The 16994-nt window shown below is 43.7% G+C and overlaps 1 long non-coding RNA gene across 1 annotated transcript; it reads left to right on the top strand.

Annotated features, from left to right (window-relative positions):
* The first annotated feature begins 1547 nt into the window (after nt 1-1547).
* Nucleotides 1548-16476, top strand: LOC112256966. Its single transcript, XR_002954489.2, has 4 exons — nt 1548-1627; nt 4002-4133; nt 8446-8625; nt 14440-16476. It is a non-coding gene; the product is annotated as an uncharacterized LOC112256966 (long non-coding RNA).
* Nucleotides 16477-16994: the final 518 nt, after the last annotated feature.

Raw genomic sequence — 16994 nt, 5'->3', positions numbered from 1 at the left:
TCACATACCTCTATACCTCCACCTACAGTCACATACCTCCACCTACAGTCCCATACCTCTATACCTCCACGCTACAGTCCCATACCTCTCTACCTCGACCTACAGTCCCATACCTCTTTACCTCCACCTACAGTCCCCATACCTCTCTACCTCCACCTACAGTCCATTCCCATACCTCTTTACCTCCACCTACAGTCCCCCTTTACCTCCACCTACTGTCCCCATACCTCTCTACCTCGAGCTACAGTCCCATACCTCTCTACCTCCACCTACAGTCCCATACCTCTTTACCTCCACCTACAGTCCCATACCTCTTTACCTCCACCAACAGTCCCATACCTCTTTACCTCCACCTACAGTCGCATACCTCCACCTACAGTCACATACATCTATACCTCCACCTACAGTCACATACCTCCACCTATAGTCCCATACCTCTTTACCTCCACCTACAGTCACATACCTCTATACCTCCACCTACAGTCACATACCTCCACCTACAGTCCCATACCTCTTTACCTCCACCTACAGTCCCCATACCTCTCTACCTCCACCTACAGTCCCATACCTCTCTACCTCCACCTACAGTCCCATACCTCTCTACCTCGACCTACAGTACCTCCACCTACAGTCCCATACCTCTACAGTCCCTACCTCCACCTACAGTCCCATACCTCTTTACCTCCACCTACAGTCACATACCTCTTTACCTCCACCTACAGTCACATACCTCTATACCTCCACCTACAGTCACATACCTCTATACCTCCACCTACAGTCACATACCTCTTTACCTCCACCTACAGTCCCATACCTCTTTACCTCCACCTACAGTCACATACCTCTATACCTCCACCTACAGTCACATACCTCCACCTACAGTCACATACCTCTTTACCTCCACCTACAGTCACATACCTCTTTACCTCCACCTACAGTCACATACCTCTTTACCTCCACCTACAGTCACATACCTCTATACCTCCACCTACAGTCACATACCTCTTTACCTCCACCTACAGTCACATACCTCTATACCTCCACCTACAGTCACATACCTCTATACCTCCACCTACAGTCACATACCTCCACCTACAGTCCCATACCTCTATACCTCCACCTACAGTCACATACCTCTTTACCTCCACCTACAGTCCCATACCTCACATTAACATCAGTCCCAACCATCTTTACCTCCACCACAGTCACATTTGATTTCGTTACTCTTTCCCAGTCCTTTACTGGGCTCCATCTAACACTGTCCTAACCATCAGGTATGTAACCTCCAGATTTGATTTGCGTTACTCTTTCCCAACTCTTTTACCATTCAACTATAAAGTCTGTTTTATTTCAGTATAGTTCTTAAAAGAGCTGTCCAAACTTGCTCAACATTTCAATATTCACATATTTCCATTATTCATATTCATTATACCCTTACACACGTTTGTGCTGCAACATTTATGTTGATGGGAACCTACATCCACTAGGTGGCGATGTACGATGTGGGAGTAGAATTCACTTCAGTTTCACCATAGAAGTAGTCAACGGAAACAACAAAAAGAGCAGTCATCTTTAACATTTTTGTTTCAACGTCCAGCGGATCGACGTTTCGTGTCTTAGACGTAAAGTAAGTAAATATGGCTATTGGTTTGATTATTTACATTCATTATTAAGGTTTGATTAATCACATACATTTGATATGCTGCGAAAACTGGCTAATTTATAACTGACCCTGCGATTTACACTCAGCTAAAAAGATGAACTAGCTACTAAAGCAGGATGAACGTGGCATGTTTAATAATGCTTTTTTCTGATTAAAAACGAGTTTATTGCATCCACCAGTTTCATAATATTACCGTGTCCCAGATGCTTGCCGTAGTTTGAGTTATCAATAAAAAAAGTCTTTATTTTAGGGCATTTTTCAACCTGCCAGCTCCTATTAGTTCTACTGAGCAACGTGGTACCAATTGTAACTACCTCGCCACTGTGGGATCCTGTGTTTTACATTATAGCCATTACCATATATATGTGATTAAATATTATCTGATGTTGGCTGCGTGAGGTATCTGCATTTGTGCACTTGAGCATCATCATGAGATTAAACAACTGCTTGCTACATCTACTTGCCTGTTTGTGTGTGTGACAAGAACTGAGTAACATGGTGTGACCTGCATGTTGCAAAACTGTAGATAACAGCCCAGCAGATGCTTTGTCCTTGTGTTTGTATGTGACAATATTGAGCACATGGTGTGACTTGCTGTATCTTACAGAGTTGTGGTTAATCAGGTATAGGGAGGGGTGGTCATCATGAGGTTTAACTGAGATGGAAAAATACTGAACAACACAATAGCAGGAACTGAGCAACTGTTATAACTAGCTGCGATACCAGAACAGTAAGGATCTATACATCGACGGAGGGAGGACTCCAAGAAGCACCAAGAGGCGGGGACCCGCCTGAATGCCTGCGATAGGCTGAGCAAGTTTAAACCACACCCAGCCTCTACTGTGATAGGCCTACAGACGGGTTGGAACAATGTCTATCACACTATAAGATCACTGTTTACATACATCCAGTCAGTTCTCTGTTCTGTCCTGCGTGGTATTACAGTGAGCCCAGTCAGTACTCTGTTCTGCCCTGCGTGGTATTACAGAGAGCCCAGTCAGTTCTCTGTTCTGTCCTGCGTGGTATTACAGAGAGCCCAGTCAGTTCTCTGTTCTGTCCTGCGTGGTATTACAGTGAGCCCAGTCAGTTCCCTGTTCTGTCCTGCGTGGTATTACAGTGAGCCCAGTCAGTTCCCTGTTCTGTCCTGCGTGGTATTACAGTGAGCCCAGTCAGTTCTCTGTTCTGTCCTGCGTGGTATTACAGTGAGCCCAGTCAGTTCTCTGTTCTGCCCTGCGTGATATTACAGTGAGCCCAGTCAGTTCCCTGTTCTGTCCTGCGTGGTATTACAGTGAGCCCAGTCAGTTCTCTGTTCTGTCCTGCGTGGTATTACAGTGAGCCCAGTCAGTTCCCTGTTCTGTCCTGCGTGGTATTACAGTGAGCCCAGTCAGTTCTCTGTTCTGTCCTGCGTAGTATTACAGTGAGCCCAGTCAGTTCTCTGTTCTGTCCTGCGTGGTATTACAGTGAGCCCAGTCAGTTCTCTGTTCTGTCCTGCGTGGTATTACAGTGAGCCCAGTCAGTTCCCTGTTCTGTCCTGCGTGGTATTACAGTGAGCCCAGTCAGTTCTCTGTTCTGTCCTGCGTGGTATTACAGTGAGCCCAGTCAGTTCTCTGTTCTGTCCTGTGTGGTATTACAGTGAGCCCAGTCAGTTCTCTGTTCTGTCCTGCGTGGTATTACAGTGAGCCCAGTCAGTTCCCTGTTCTGTCCTGCGTGGTATTACAGTGAGCCCAGTCAGTTCTCTGTTCTGTCCTGCGTGGTATTACAGTGAGCCCAGTCAGTTCTCTGTTCTGTCCTGCATGGTATTACAGTGAGCCCAGTCAGTTCTCTGTTCTGTCCTGCGTGGTATTACAGTGAGCCCAGTCAGTTCCTGTTCTGTCCTGCGTGGTATTACAGTGAGCCCAGTCAGTTCTCTGTTCTGTCCTGCGTGGTATTACAGTGAGCCCAGTCAGTTCTCTGTTCTGTCCTGCGTGGTATTACAGTGAGCCCAGTCAGTTCCCTGTTCTGTCCTGCGTGGTATTACAGTGAGCCCAGTCAGTTCCCTGTTCTGTCCTGCGTGGTATTACAGTGAGCCCAGTCAGTTCCCTGTTCTGTCCTGCGTGGTATTACAGTGAGCCCAGTCAGTTCTCTGTTCTGTCCTGCGTGGTATTACAGTGAGCCCAGTCAGTTCTCTGTTCTGTCCTGCGTGGTATTACAGTGAGCCCAGTCAGTTCTCTGTTCTGTCCTGTGTGGTATTACAGTGAGCACCTATATACGAAAGTTGCATTTTCCATTTATTACTTAGCTAATAAAAAATACATAGTATACAATCGGTGACTCATTGTTATATTTATCCTGATACCAGATTCGAATTTACGCAACTCTAACAATTGGTGACACCGACGTGATAGAAGGACTACGCTGGAGATTGTCCGGCCGATTGGCCATTGCTGTCATCGGACGGTGTTTCTCTTAAAAAGACCGGTCTACTAAAAAGGTAAGCAGATACCCATTGTAATAACTGAAATTCTGCATATTGGCTTTATCCAAATTAATTTTGTGTCTGTTTGATGTAAGTTACTAAATGTAAACTATTGTGACATGTGTTTGAATATAGTTGAGAAAGTAATGTCTCCATTGGCAACTGCAGTTGTATTATTGATCAACAATACTTAATGATGCATTGTGTATGGGATGTACTAGTATGCCTGGCTGGTAGGTGGTAACAGAGAACACTTACCACATGTATGAATGGTGGGTAGCGGGTGACCACCAAAGCGTGACTGGATAGTCTGGGACTACATGTATGATTCATTCTAGTTGATTATAAAAGTGTGACTGGATAGTCTGGGACTACATGTATGAGTGGTGGTTAACGAGTGACCACCAAAGCGTGACTGGATAGTCTGGGACTACATGTATGAGTGGTGGGTAACGAGTGACCACCAAAGTGTGACTGGATAGTCTGGGACTACATGTATGAGTGGTGGGTAACGAGTGACCACCAAAGTGTGACTGGATAGTCTGGGACTACATGTATGAGTGGTGGGTAACGAGTGACCACCAAAGTGTGACTGGATAGTCTGGGACTACATGTATGAGTGGTGGGTAACGAGTGACCACCAAAGCGTGACTGGATAGTCTGGGACTACGTGTACGAGTGGTGGGTAACGAGTGACCACCAAAGTGTGACTGGATAGTCTGGGACTACATGTATGAGTGGTGGGTAACGAGTGACCACCAAAGTGTGACTGGATAGTCTGGGACTACATGTATGAGTGGTGGGTAACGAGTGACCACCAAAGTGTGACTGGATAGTCTGGGACTACATGTATGAGTGGTGGGTAACGAGTGACCACCAAAGTGTGACTGGATAGTCTGGGACTACATGTATGAGTGGTGGGTAACGAGTGACCACCAATGTGCGAATGGATAGTCTGGGACTACATGTATGAGTGGTGGGTAACGAGTGACCACCAAAGCGTGACTGGATAGTCTGGGACTACATGTACGAGTGGTGGGTAACGAGTGACCACCAACGTGTGACTGGATAGTCTGGGACTACATGTATGAGTGGTGGGTAACGAGTGACCACCAAAGTGTGACTGGATAGTCTGGGACTACATGTATGAGTGGTGGGTAACGAGTGACCACCAAAGTGTGACTGGATAGTCTGGGACTACATGTACGAGTGGTGGGTAACGAGTGACCACCAAAGTGTGACTGGATAGTCTGGGACTACATGTATGAGTGGTGGGTAACGCAGTGACCACCAAAGTGTGACTGGATAGTCTGGGACTACATGTATGAGTGGTGGGTAACGAGTGACCACCAAAGTGTGACTGGATAGTCTGGGACTACATGTATGAGTGGTGGGTAACGAGTGACCACCAAAGTGTGACTGGATAGTCTGGGACTACATGTATGAGTGGTGGGTAACGAGTGACCACCAAAGTGTGAATGGATAGTCTGGGACTACATGTATGAGTGGTGGGTAACGAGTGACCACCAAAGTGTGACTGGATAGTCTGGGACTACATGTATGAGTGGTGGGTAACGAGTGACCACCAAAGTGTGACTGGATAGTCTGGGACTACATGTATGAGTGGTGGGTAACGAGTGACCACCAAAGTGTGACTGGATAGTCTGGGACTACATGTATGAGTGGTGGGTAACGAGTGACCACCAAAGTGTGAATGGATAGTCTGGGACTACATGTATGAGTGGTGGGTAACGAGTGACCACCAAAGTGTGAATGGATAGTCTGGGACTACATGTATGAGTGGTGGGTAACGAGTGACCACCAAAGTGTGAATGGAAAGCCATATGATGTGAATGTGATGTACTAGGCAGGGCCAAGTGTGAATGACGGATAATTAAATTGATTACTTGGACTTGAGACCGATTTAGCCTTAAGCAGAGGGTCTCTCTAAGGTCCTAACAAAGCATAGGTGTGTGTGAAGTACATCGGGGAGTAAAGTCGTCGCACTGACTACCAAGTTTGAGTTGTTCTAGAAATGGGATTCGGTCGACACGTTAGTCATATGGAGTGATTGTATTTTTTATTTTGTACATTTGGTATTGAAGTAAAGGTGATAATCCGGGGGACACTAGACTACTTAATACCCCAGGGGACCCACAGTGCATAATTGAGGTCTTACTTTAGACCTAATTGGGGGCCGATTTAGCCATAAGGAAAGGGTACCACTTGGGTTTGAGTAAAGGCATAGGTTGTTGACAGTATTGTAGTGTACATAAAATGTTGTTGGAAATAGAAAAGGTGTTGATAACGCTGAAGTCTACTCTAGAAGTGAATGAAGGCAGAGAGGGTAAGGAATGGAAAAGATGGGGTGAAAAGCTGTACAGAGAATGGATAGAAGGCCATTGCGTCTCCTACTGGTCTGCTTACTGCGTAAGTGTAAGTTGAAGCTTACTGGTGTGAATGAAGATTTGTGAGACTCAAATCGTGTGCATGAAATACGCTTGACTAATATCGGTATGAATGAGGTCAGGGACCTTCAGATGAGATGTCTGAGTTGTATTCATTTGAGCCTGCCAAGCGAGTGTGGTACATTAGGTATTACAGTTGGAGCTGGTACCGGTGAGAATGTTGAAAAAGTCGCAGGCTTGCTGATGAGAGTTATATCATTGAATATTGAGGGGGTGTGCATGACTGTTGGAAAAAGTGTTCAACTCTATTAACGTAAAATTCTAGTGTAGATTTATATTATGAGGTTTGAACTATACTAATATTGTAGAATTACATAATCAACATCTGAACATACTTATGTTAGACATTAATTGAGCCACTGAGTAGATAAGATAGATAAGATATATACTAGGTACGGGAGACGGGGCGACGGGTGTGGTCGACGTAAGACGGGAGGGGTGTTCTAACCAAGTCAAGCGAATAGACGTATTGCAGATAACAAAAAGATTGCAGGACTGAATATTCCTAGGGGACCCACATTGCAGAATTGAGTGTGCTGAGAAATAAGGTAGATTTATTTTGTTCTTTTAATTAATTTTGTTCTTTTAATTAATTTACATAAGTACAACCCGATTAATGATTTTGGTTTGATTGTTCAGATAACACCGTTGAAATTAAACAGGAGGTTAAGGTATACTAACATTAGAATATGTTTTTATAATGGGGAACAATGAAAGGCCCGCAGAGTGGATTGCAGGCTGATTTTATTTTATGTTAAAGGGACAGTGCACATTTATCACAGTTGTGTGTGTGTCTAATGGCTGGGTATTTAAGAAGTATTTTGGGGAGACAATTTGGAGAAACAAGAATGTAAGACATGAAACATCGAGACAAATTATTTGAGTTTGAGGGGATTATAGTAATTATTAGGTTTTGTTTTTGTAGTAAACGTTTGGGTTAAGGGGATTTCCATGTTCCCAGAGATATCTTAAAGGGGTACACTCACATATGGAATATTAGGAGGTTTATTTTCTGAGTTTTAATTAAACAAGTTATTTAAAAAAAATAATAATAATAAGATAAAGGGTTCTTTAATATGTCTGGTATGAAACACGAATGTATGGGGATGGTGTAACCTTTGACCTGCTTTCATGGCTCTCCCGGGTGGTCTGATCAGCCACAGGGGGGTGCCATTTGAATAATGAATTTGTGGTCATGGGTCATACTGTTTTTTTTTATTTTTTTATTTTTTAAGGTAAATTAATTATAGTAGAGTTTAATTAACCTATATAAAGACTTTAGAAATTGCCACCATAGACATGCTATTCTAAAAAATCCATGAGTTTAGATAAAGCCAAACAGTGAGACATTTACTTAAAATTTGGAAACATGAGAAAAAGAGCTACAGACAGATAGGGGGAAAAGGCAGACAGAACAGCCCTCCCCGCACTGCGGTGACCTTGAAGGTTGGAGAGCAGAAGTTTTAGAAGGGGCGTCAGGACGCGCAAAGATAACAGAATGTATAGATAACAGTTACTGAGTGGAGACAAAAGGGAGAATTGGACATGTGGAGAATGAAAGGGGCGCTCCTACATGATAATGTCAGAACATAAGGATAATACTAATCTTACCTAAGTCATTATTTAGAGTAGGTAAGGTTGTTACCTGGACAGAGCCAGGTATCAAATGGGGGAGGGTGACTGTATGGGGATTACATGATAACCAATTTGGGACAGTTCTGGGATTGGAGAAGAGGGTATCCTTATAGCATAGGGGATCCCACAAAGGTGGATAGGTTTTCCATGATATGGGGAAACCTGGGAGCACTGTTGAACTCTGTAAAGGTGATGAAATCCTACTAACCATCAAAACCATTCAGCTCTCTGATGCAGGTACTTACACCCTTGGACAGGAAAGGGCTGGGGACGACATGGGCCTGTTTTCTGTTAAGGTGCTGACAAAACCACAGAGGTCCCAGACAAACCAGAGCCAGACACACCCCTCTACCACCCCTGGACCGGACCTGCCACCTACCACCACTGTCTCAAATCCCATTCAGGTAATTAACGTTAGAGACTATTCAGCTATTGATCAATTAGGCAGAGACTGGTTTTGATGGTAGTGACAATTTGTGGCTGTCCTATGAGGTATACAGCTAAGACCCTGAAAAGAAAGGACTGCATTATATGTGGTCATGCTAGACCTGTTCTGGCTACACACCCATTTGCTATAGGAGAAGGAGAGGGGTGGTTGTGTATTCTGAGAGGTTTTTACCATTGTTACGCACGCCTCTATGAAGAGGGAACGCAACACCCTGCTACAACTCAACTCTCCGTGAAATGAAAAAGGTATGGACTGTAGGCGTGAGTAAGGATGACAACAGGCAGAATGTGGTACCGTTTACAAGGACTTTATTTCTTTACACGGTAATATGGGGAAAAGGGGCTGGACGGAACCAAAGCAAAGAAAGTAAATCTCAAAGCCCCCTCTCCTATCTTACCTGCCTAACCAATACTTACCTAATTTAGCACCACCTAGAGCCCTAACCATACAGGGGGTGGTCCGCCCAAGTCTTACCTAGTGTGCCTAGACAATGAATATACTATGGGTATATGTATGCCCGCGGGCCTCTTGCCTAAGCACTCCCTAGGTGCCTTCCCCTGGGAACAAATGAAACAGGAGAACAAATAATTTCTCAAACTAACAAACAAAGGACATCAAATAAGCTCTATCTGAGCAACAAACTCACAGAACATACCAACTGCTAACAACAACTAACATAGTAAATTATCCACAGCCATCAGCCTCCTCTCTCAGCAATGACCTCTCTCACATTCAATCTCTCTGCAATGACCTCCCAGCAAAAAAATCTCTCTTGAACAGAACACTGGCTTTTATATGGCTTCAGAAGGAATGAGTAATTGGAGACAGCTGCGTCTTGACGAGGGGGCTGGGTCAGGAAGCTGCTTGAGGGATTTCAGGAAGCCATTTCCTGAAATAAACACATGCAAATACACAAACTACAACACATAAACTGGGGAACGTAACAGCCATTGTCATAATGCAACTTCATGCATTTTTGAGACGAGGAGAGAGACTTTTGGGCTAACGCACATGCGGCGTGCAGTCTCTCCCGCATCTTACTGACATAATCCAACACATTTTTAGGGGCGCTACTGGGTGTAGGAGATAAGATATGCTCCTTCAAAACTTTCAGCGGGCCCTGTGGGGTGTGTCCAAACACAAGGTCAGCAGGGCTGAACCCTAAGGACTCTTGTATCGTTTCCCTTATAGCAAATAGGACAAAGGGCACCCCCTCATCCCAATCAGTACTGGTATCCATACAATACTTGCGTAGCATTGCCTTCAGTGTCTGATGCCAGCGTTCTAGAGCCCCTTGACTCTCTGGATGGTACGGACTGGAGACCTGATGGGAAATACACAATGTCTTTAACACATTTGAAAACAGTTTAGACATGAAGTGGGATCCCTGATCAGTTTGGATTACTTTAGGGAGTTCAAACGTAGAGAAGAACTTCACCAGTGCCTTCACCACAGTCTTAGCCGTTATAGTACGGAGAGGAATAGCCTCTGGGTATCGAGTAGCACTGCACATTATTGTTAGTAGGAACTGGTTACCTGACCTGGTTTTCAGCAATGGACCTACACAATCAATTATCACTCTTTCAAACGGTTCCCCCACCACAGGAATCGGGCAGAGTGGCGCTCGTGGAACTGTTTGATTCACTTTCCCAGTGAGTTGACATATGTGACATGTTTTACAAAATTGGACCACGTCAGACTTCAAACCTGGCCAGAAGAAATGACGAAGGACCCGGTTATAAGTCTTTGTGATCCCCAAGTGTCCAGACCACGCCTGGTCATGGGCGAGTGACAGCACCTGCTGTCGGAACGGTGTAGGAACAACCACTTGACACACTTCACTCCAGTCCCCAACAGTGTCATGAGCTGCCCAGTTACGCATCAAAACTCCTGCTTCCATAAAGTAGGCTGTCTCCTTAGTTTTAGCTTCCTCAATGGAAATTACCGAAGCAAAACACTTGCGAAGACTGATGTCTCCTTTTTGACATTCAATCACCTTCTCGGGGGTGACAGACAAAAGAATGTCATGTAATTGGGGCACGATTTCGTTTTCCCGTCTTAGTTTTTACGGTAGTAAAAACTGTCGACATTGCAGAAGGCATACTCGGTGCATTGTCTTCTACTTCAACGTTCTTAAAAATGGAACTAGCCAAATCCACCACATCTCCTAGCTTGCGAGATTGTGCCCTCGTTAACACACAAGCAGGAAAAACATGTGGAAATGCTTGAACCAATTTCTCATCTGTAGTTCTGATTTCTGGGTTGTCTACAACCTCTAACACAGGAGTGACATTTTTTTATTTTTTTTTATTTTACCTTTATTTAACTAGGCAAGTCAGTTAAGAACAATTCTTATTTTCAATGACGGCCTAGGAACAGTGGGTTAACTGCGTGTTCAGGGGTAGAACGACAGATTTGTACCTTGTCAGCTCGGGGATTTGAACTTGCAACCTTCTGGCTACTAGGAAGCGCTCTAACCACTAGGCTACCCTGCCGCCCCACATTACCACCAGCAATATCATTCCCTAGTAGCAATGTGACTCCTTTTACTGGCAGTGTAGACACCAACACGGAAATGTCCTGATACCAAGTCTGACACTAAGTGGACCCAGTGTAATGGTACAGCTACGGTTTTTGTCTCTATCCCCTGTAATATGACATGTGAGCCACAATACGTTTCAGGAGAACAGGGTAAAGCATCAGTAACGATTACTGACTGCGCCGCCCCAGTGTCTCGTAAGATTTGTATGGGCTTTTGATCAGCTTGTTCTCCTGTTAAGGAAACACAACTGGCAGAGATAAACGGAGCATAGACAGGATCCGGTTTCTCAAATGCTGAATCAATAACTCGATCCAAGGGACGAGCCAAAGACTTGACTAAACCCAAACTTTTCATTTTTGGGGACGGTGACTGGGACTGTTGCAGTTTATTTTTCAAAACTGGGCAGTCCGCAATCACGTGACCCTTTTGGTGACAGTGAAAACATTCACAGATTTCATGAAAAGGCTTAGGGTTGTCAGAGGAAAAGCGACCTGAACGAGGAACTGATGACGTAATCGTCCGGCCTTCAAAACGTGGTGCACCAAAGACAGTCTTGTGTGTCGTACTCATCTGCCAACACTGCTGCTTGGGCCAATGTCGCCACCTTCTGTTCATTTAAATGAACTACAATTCTATCTGGGAGGTTGCTTTTAAAGTCCTCCAACACTATCAACTCCCGAATATCAGCAAAGGTGTTAGCTTTGGTGGCTGAACACCAGCGACTAAACAGAGACTCTTTGTCCCTAGCAAATTCAACAAATGTACGGTGAGAGGGTTTCTTGTGGTTCCTGAAGTGCTGTCTATAAACTTCAGGCACCAACTCATAAGCCCGCAATACGGTAGTTTTAACTGTATCGTAGTGTAAATTGTCTTCCAGGGAGAGAGCAGCTACTACTTCCTGGGCTTTCCCAGACAATTTACATTGTAACAGGAGCGGCCAAACCTCGAGTGGCCAATGCAGCGCAGTGGTCACATGCTCAAACGCAGAGAAATAAGAATCAACTTCCGACTCTCGGAATGGAGGGACTAAAGCTATGTTTTTACTCACATCGAAGTGGGTTTGATGATGAGCAGCATGTGGAGTCGCACTGGAGCCAGCGTCTAGCTCCAGTTGTCGGACCTCCTTGTCAGCTTCTATTTTCCTAATTTCAAGTTGAAAATTCATCTGTCTCTCTTTATCTTTTTGCTCCATTTCTAACCGAGCCAGCCTCACCTTCAGCCTAGCAGTCCCATCTGAACGACCCGAAGCAGAAGATAAAGGATCGAATCGGGGCAATGTAAAAGGGGTACGAGGAACCCCTTCCTCCGCCCTGTCCTCCGACTTGGCATCAGAAGGTCTACCCGTCTCCTGTCCTTGCAATGAGAGAATCCGTTCTCTCACTAAACCCTCCCTGACTAGCACCAAAAGCTCAGCCTTTAGGGCTTTCTCAGGGAAAACAAATCCATAATGGTCAGCTATAGCTATAAGGTCTACTGATGCAGCCATCTTATTCAACGCAGTTTCCTGAACACACTAACTAAACAAGTCATCCAAACTCACAACCTACCATCACACCTCAATCACTAACCACAGAGAGCTCAGAGCAGCAGGGTCCGGGGGTTTAATGGAAAGATCCCGGATGAGCCCCCATTATGTTACACACGCCTCTATGAAGAGGGAACGCAACACCCTGCTACAACTAAACTCTCCGTGAAGTGAAAGAGGTATGGACTGTAGGTGCGAGTAAGGATGACAACAGGCAGAATGTGGTACCGTTTACAAGGACTTTATTCCTTTACACGGTAATATGGGGAAAAGGGGCTGGACGGAACCAAAGCAAAGAAAGTAAATCTCAAAGCCCCCCCCTCTCCTATCTTACCTGCCTACCCACTACTCACCTTACCTACCCTCTCCTACCTTACCTGCCTTACCTGCCAAACCAATACTTGCAGTAGTAACATGACCATCAATGCCACTTGGCCAGTTATGGTGTGGTGGATCTGTGGACCCAAAACAGTGCTGAGACCCATTCTTAGAGGAGACTGGCAAGGTACGTGTGCTCTGACCAGTTTGGTAATTCCACTGACCATTGTTGATGTTACTGCTGAACAGCTGTTGGGTTCTGTATCCAGGGGGCCTGAAAACATTCCATCCCATGGGAGACAGACGTAGTGCTCCATGGACGGAGGATGTAGTTGACATACACACTAATCTGTTGGGGGTGCCTGTAGGGGTTCCTCATGAGTTTCAGGCCTCTGGCATTTACTACCTATTATTTACGCAACTCTAACACTACTATGGCCTATATTTTTTTATATTCATTTTTTGCCTTACCTCCTCACACCATTTGCACACACTGTATATAGACTTTCTTTTTTTTGTTTCTATTGTGTTATTGACTATGTTTGTTTAACTCCATGTGTAACTCTATGTTGTTGTCTGTGTCGAACTGCTTTGCTTTATCTTGGCCAGGTCACAGTTGTAAATGAGAACTTGTTCTCATCTGGCCTACCTGGTTAAATAAAGATGGAATAAATATAAAATAAATCAATATAAAAACTCTCCTTCTGAACGTTCTATTCCCAGCCCATTGTTCTATGTCACAATGCCCACCTTTCTATTGTTGTCAAGGAGACCACCACGTTGTTTATAGTTGCCATGTAAACAACACATGACTGAGGTGGTCCCATTGTTTCCTATTTGGGGGGAAATAGAAGTGACTTTAAATTTGGCCACCATTTTAATCATGAGAATCTCCTCTTTCTAATTATGTACGGCTGCGCAGGGTATTCCGTTGTCGTCAAACGCCAGACCAGAAATAGTCAGAAGTTACCTTTTCTTTTTTTTCTACTCGTCATGCAGACGGGATGTTTACTTTCTACACAAGTTATTTTTGTTTTGTTTCGTCCTAAGTACAGATTGTAGTGGTAAAATAAAAAGTGATACATTTTTTGGTGCCATTTTAGGCTAAATGGAATTGTAACACCGTGTCCCCACACCAAAGGCGATCACGACACGCAGATTGAAATATCAAAACAAGCTCTGAACCAATTCTATTCATTTGGGGACATGTCGAAAAGCATTAAACATTTATGGCAATTTAGCTTGATGTTGCTAGCTAATTTGTCCTGGGATATAAATGTTGAGTTGTTATTTTACCTGAAATGCACAAGGTCCTCTACTCCCACAATTAATCCACACATAAAATGGTCAACCGAATCGTTTCGAGTCATCTCTCCTCCTTCCAGGCTTTTTCTTTGGACCTTATATGGCGATTGGCAACTCTTTCATAATAAGGTGTTGTGACGAGATGAAAAGAATCTGCCCACTCCATCAAGCAATGGGGACAACAACACAGGGCATCCATCGGACGTCCTGGAACCACGGACCACACCTGCAGAAACTGGACAGCAGGGGGAAGCAGAGGAGATACCCAGCATAGACTTCTCCCAGCTGACGCTTGACATACCACCTACGCCACCTCCAGTGGTAGAAACAACCAGATGGGATGATTGAGTCGAATCAGCCAACAGTAACACGGAAGCAGCAATGTGAGAGTCAGTAGTACATGACCTTAAATGGTAATAATAGGAAGCTTCCGTTTAACACACAGGCCTAAGATTACGTAGGTCTACAGCCCCAGTGGGAACTTCCCCTGTAAAAAGGTATATAAAGATCATAAGACAGTATGATCCTCGTTAACATATGAGACAGACTTCACATGGAGAATCATCATAGGTCAATTTACTATACGCTTTTTGTTACACTAGAACAATATTTTGAGAACTGGATCATTTTGGTTAAGTACTTATTGGGTCACTATCTGAAGAAACTGGTTGAATTTTGTGAACCCGACTGAGTCTCTGAAAAACAGGGGTCTAACCACCTCTTGATCACACAGGCAAAGCGGGCGTTTGCATTTTAGACACCAGGAACCAGAGGTGATTAGCAATTCAAGGAAAAACAGCCAAGTACCAGTTACAATATATTGAGACACAGAGTTGGAAGATATAATAATAATAATAATAATAATAATAATAATAATAATAATAATAATAATAATAATAATAATAATAATAATAATAAAAATAATATAATAAAGATATTGGAATTGGGAATCCAGTGTCATAGCTGTGAGAATACCAATTACAGGAAAGTGACCAAGGAGCTGAGCATTTAAGGTAATCAAACTATTTTTGCTATTTAGTCAATATTGTTAGAAGTGTTAACACATTTAAAGTTTTGCAATATTATCAGGCATAGCTTAAAGCATTAAGGATTGATTGAGCATTATTGTTGTATTGAGAAACTGTAGAACCATTGAATTGTAATGATGTGTATAAGACAAAAAACAGAGTGACTTAATAAAAGCTTGAAACTTTGACAACTAGGCCAGATTAACGATCTGGAGAGCAAACGCCTCTGACACTCTCACTGAACAGAAAGTGACCCTGGTTATAGGTTAAAGTGATTGCACTAAAGAATATTTCATTGTGTGGACAATAATATATTTTTAAGAGAGTCAAAACATATACCAATACTAGTTTCCAAGTGACTACTAGCTGACGAGCATAATAACCAATAGAAGAAGTTATTAGGTTTTGATATATACATAGGTAAAATAAACTTGAAGGTAAGGAATTATAGGAGGAATCCATAACACTCAGAATATTTAAATAGGAGTATATCTATCCAAGACCTCATACTAGACCGGAAAATAAGGGAGTGTCAACGTGAACGAAGGAACAAACCCAACTCACGTGAAGGGCCATTACGAATAAAAAGAAGGGTTGGTAGGGCCGCACTGCTAGGCCCTTGTTACACCAAGGTAACTAGAATCCTAAAGTACTCTGCCAGAGGACGGGGTAGAGGCTTTTGCTGCAGGTATTGGGCAAAAGTCGGCACCGTGACAGTGTATTACCGAGCTCAGTTTATCTTTCAATCACCCACGTGGGTATAACCAATGAGATGCAGACTTGCCAACATGCACGACCACGCAGTTCTATGTCCGTGTCCGCAGGTACGAGATCCCAGTTAAAAACCTAAATTAATAGAGCCTGATATGTTTCCGCAGGTACGAGATCCCAGTTAACAACCTAAATTAATAGAGCCTGATTTGTTTCCGCAGGTACGAGATCCCAGTTAACAACCTAAATTAATAGAGCCTGATTTGTTTCCGCAGGTACGAGATCCCAGTTAACAACCTAAATTAATAGAGCCTGATTTGTTTCCGCAGGTACGAGATCCCAGTTAACAACCTAAATGAATAGAGCCTGATATGTTTCCGCAGGTACAAGATCCCAGTTAACAACCTAAATTAATAGAGCCTGATTTGTTTCCGCAGGTACGAGATCCCAGTTAACAACCTAAATTAATAGAGCCTGATTTATTCCAATGAGATTAAGTTAACAACCTAAATTAATAGAGCCTGTTTTAATAAAATAAAATCCAAGAATGTTTCCGCAGGTACAAGATCCCAGTTAACAACCTAAATTAATAGAGCCTGATTTGTTCACAAACAGCGAGTGTGCCGGGGGAGGAGATTTTGTTAACAACCTAAATTAATAAGCCTGATAAAACTAAAACTCCAAGAATAAAGGCCCTTTGTGTGTTCTTTCTAATTACATCTTGTTTGTGACCATCTGTGTAAATGGAATGCTGTCCAAGTATTCCAACTTTTAATAGACTTGATTTGGTACAATCTGATCGCAATGATTGAATTCACAAACAGCGAGTGTGCCGGGGGGGGAGGAGAACCCCAATTTGCCACGTGCATCTAGTACTCTAAAATATTGGGACAGTG

Source organism: Oncorhynchus tshawytscha, linkage group LG16, assembly GCF_018296145.1.
Source record: "Oncorhynchus tshawytscha isolate Ot180627B linkage group LG16, Otsh_v2.0, whole genome shotgun sequence".
Taxonomy (NCBI): domain Eukaryota; kingdom Metazoa; phylum Chordata; class Actinopteri; order Salmoniformes; family Salmonidae; genus Oncorhynchus; species Oncorhynchus tshawytscha.
The sequence above is the reverse complement of the archived record's forward strand: the minus strand, read 5'-3'. Positions and strand labels throughout refer to the sequence as shown.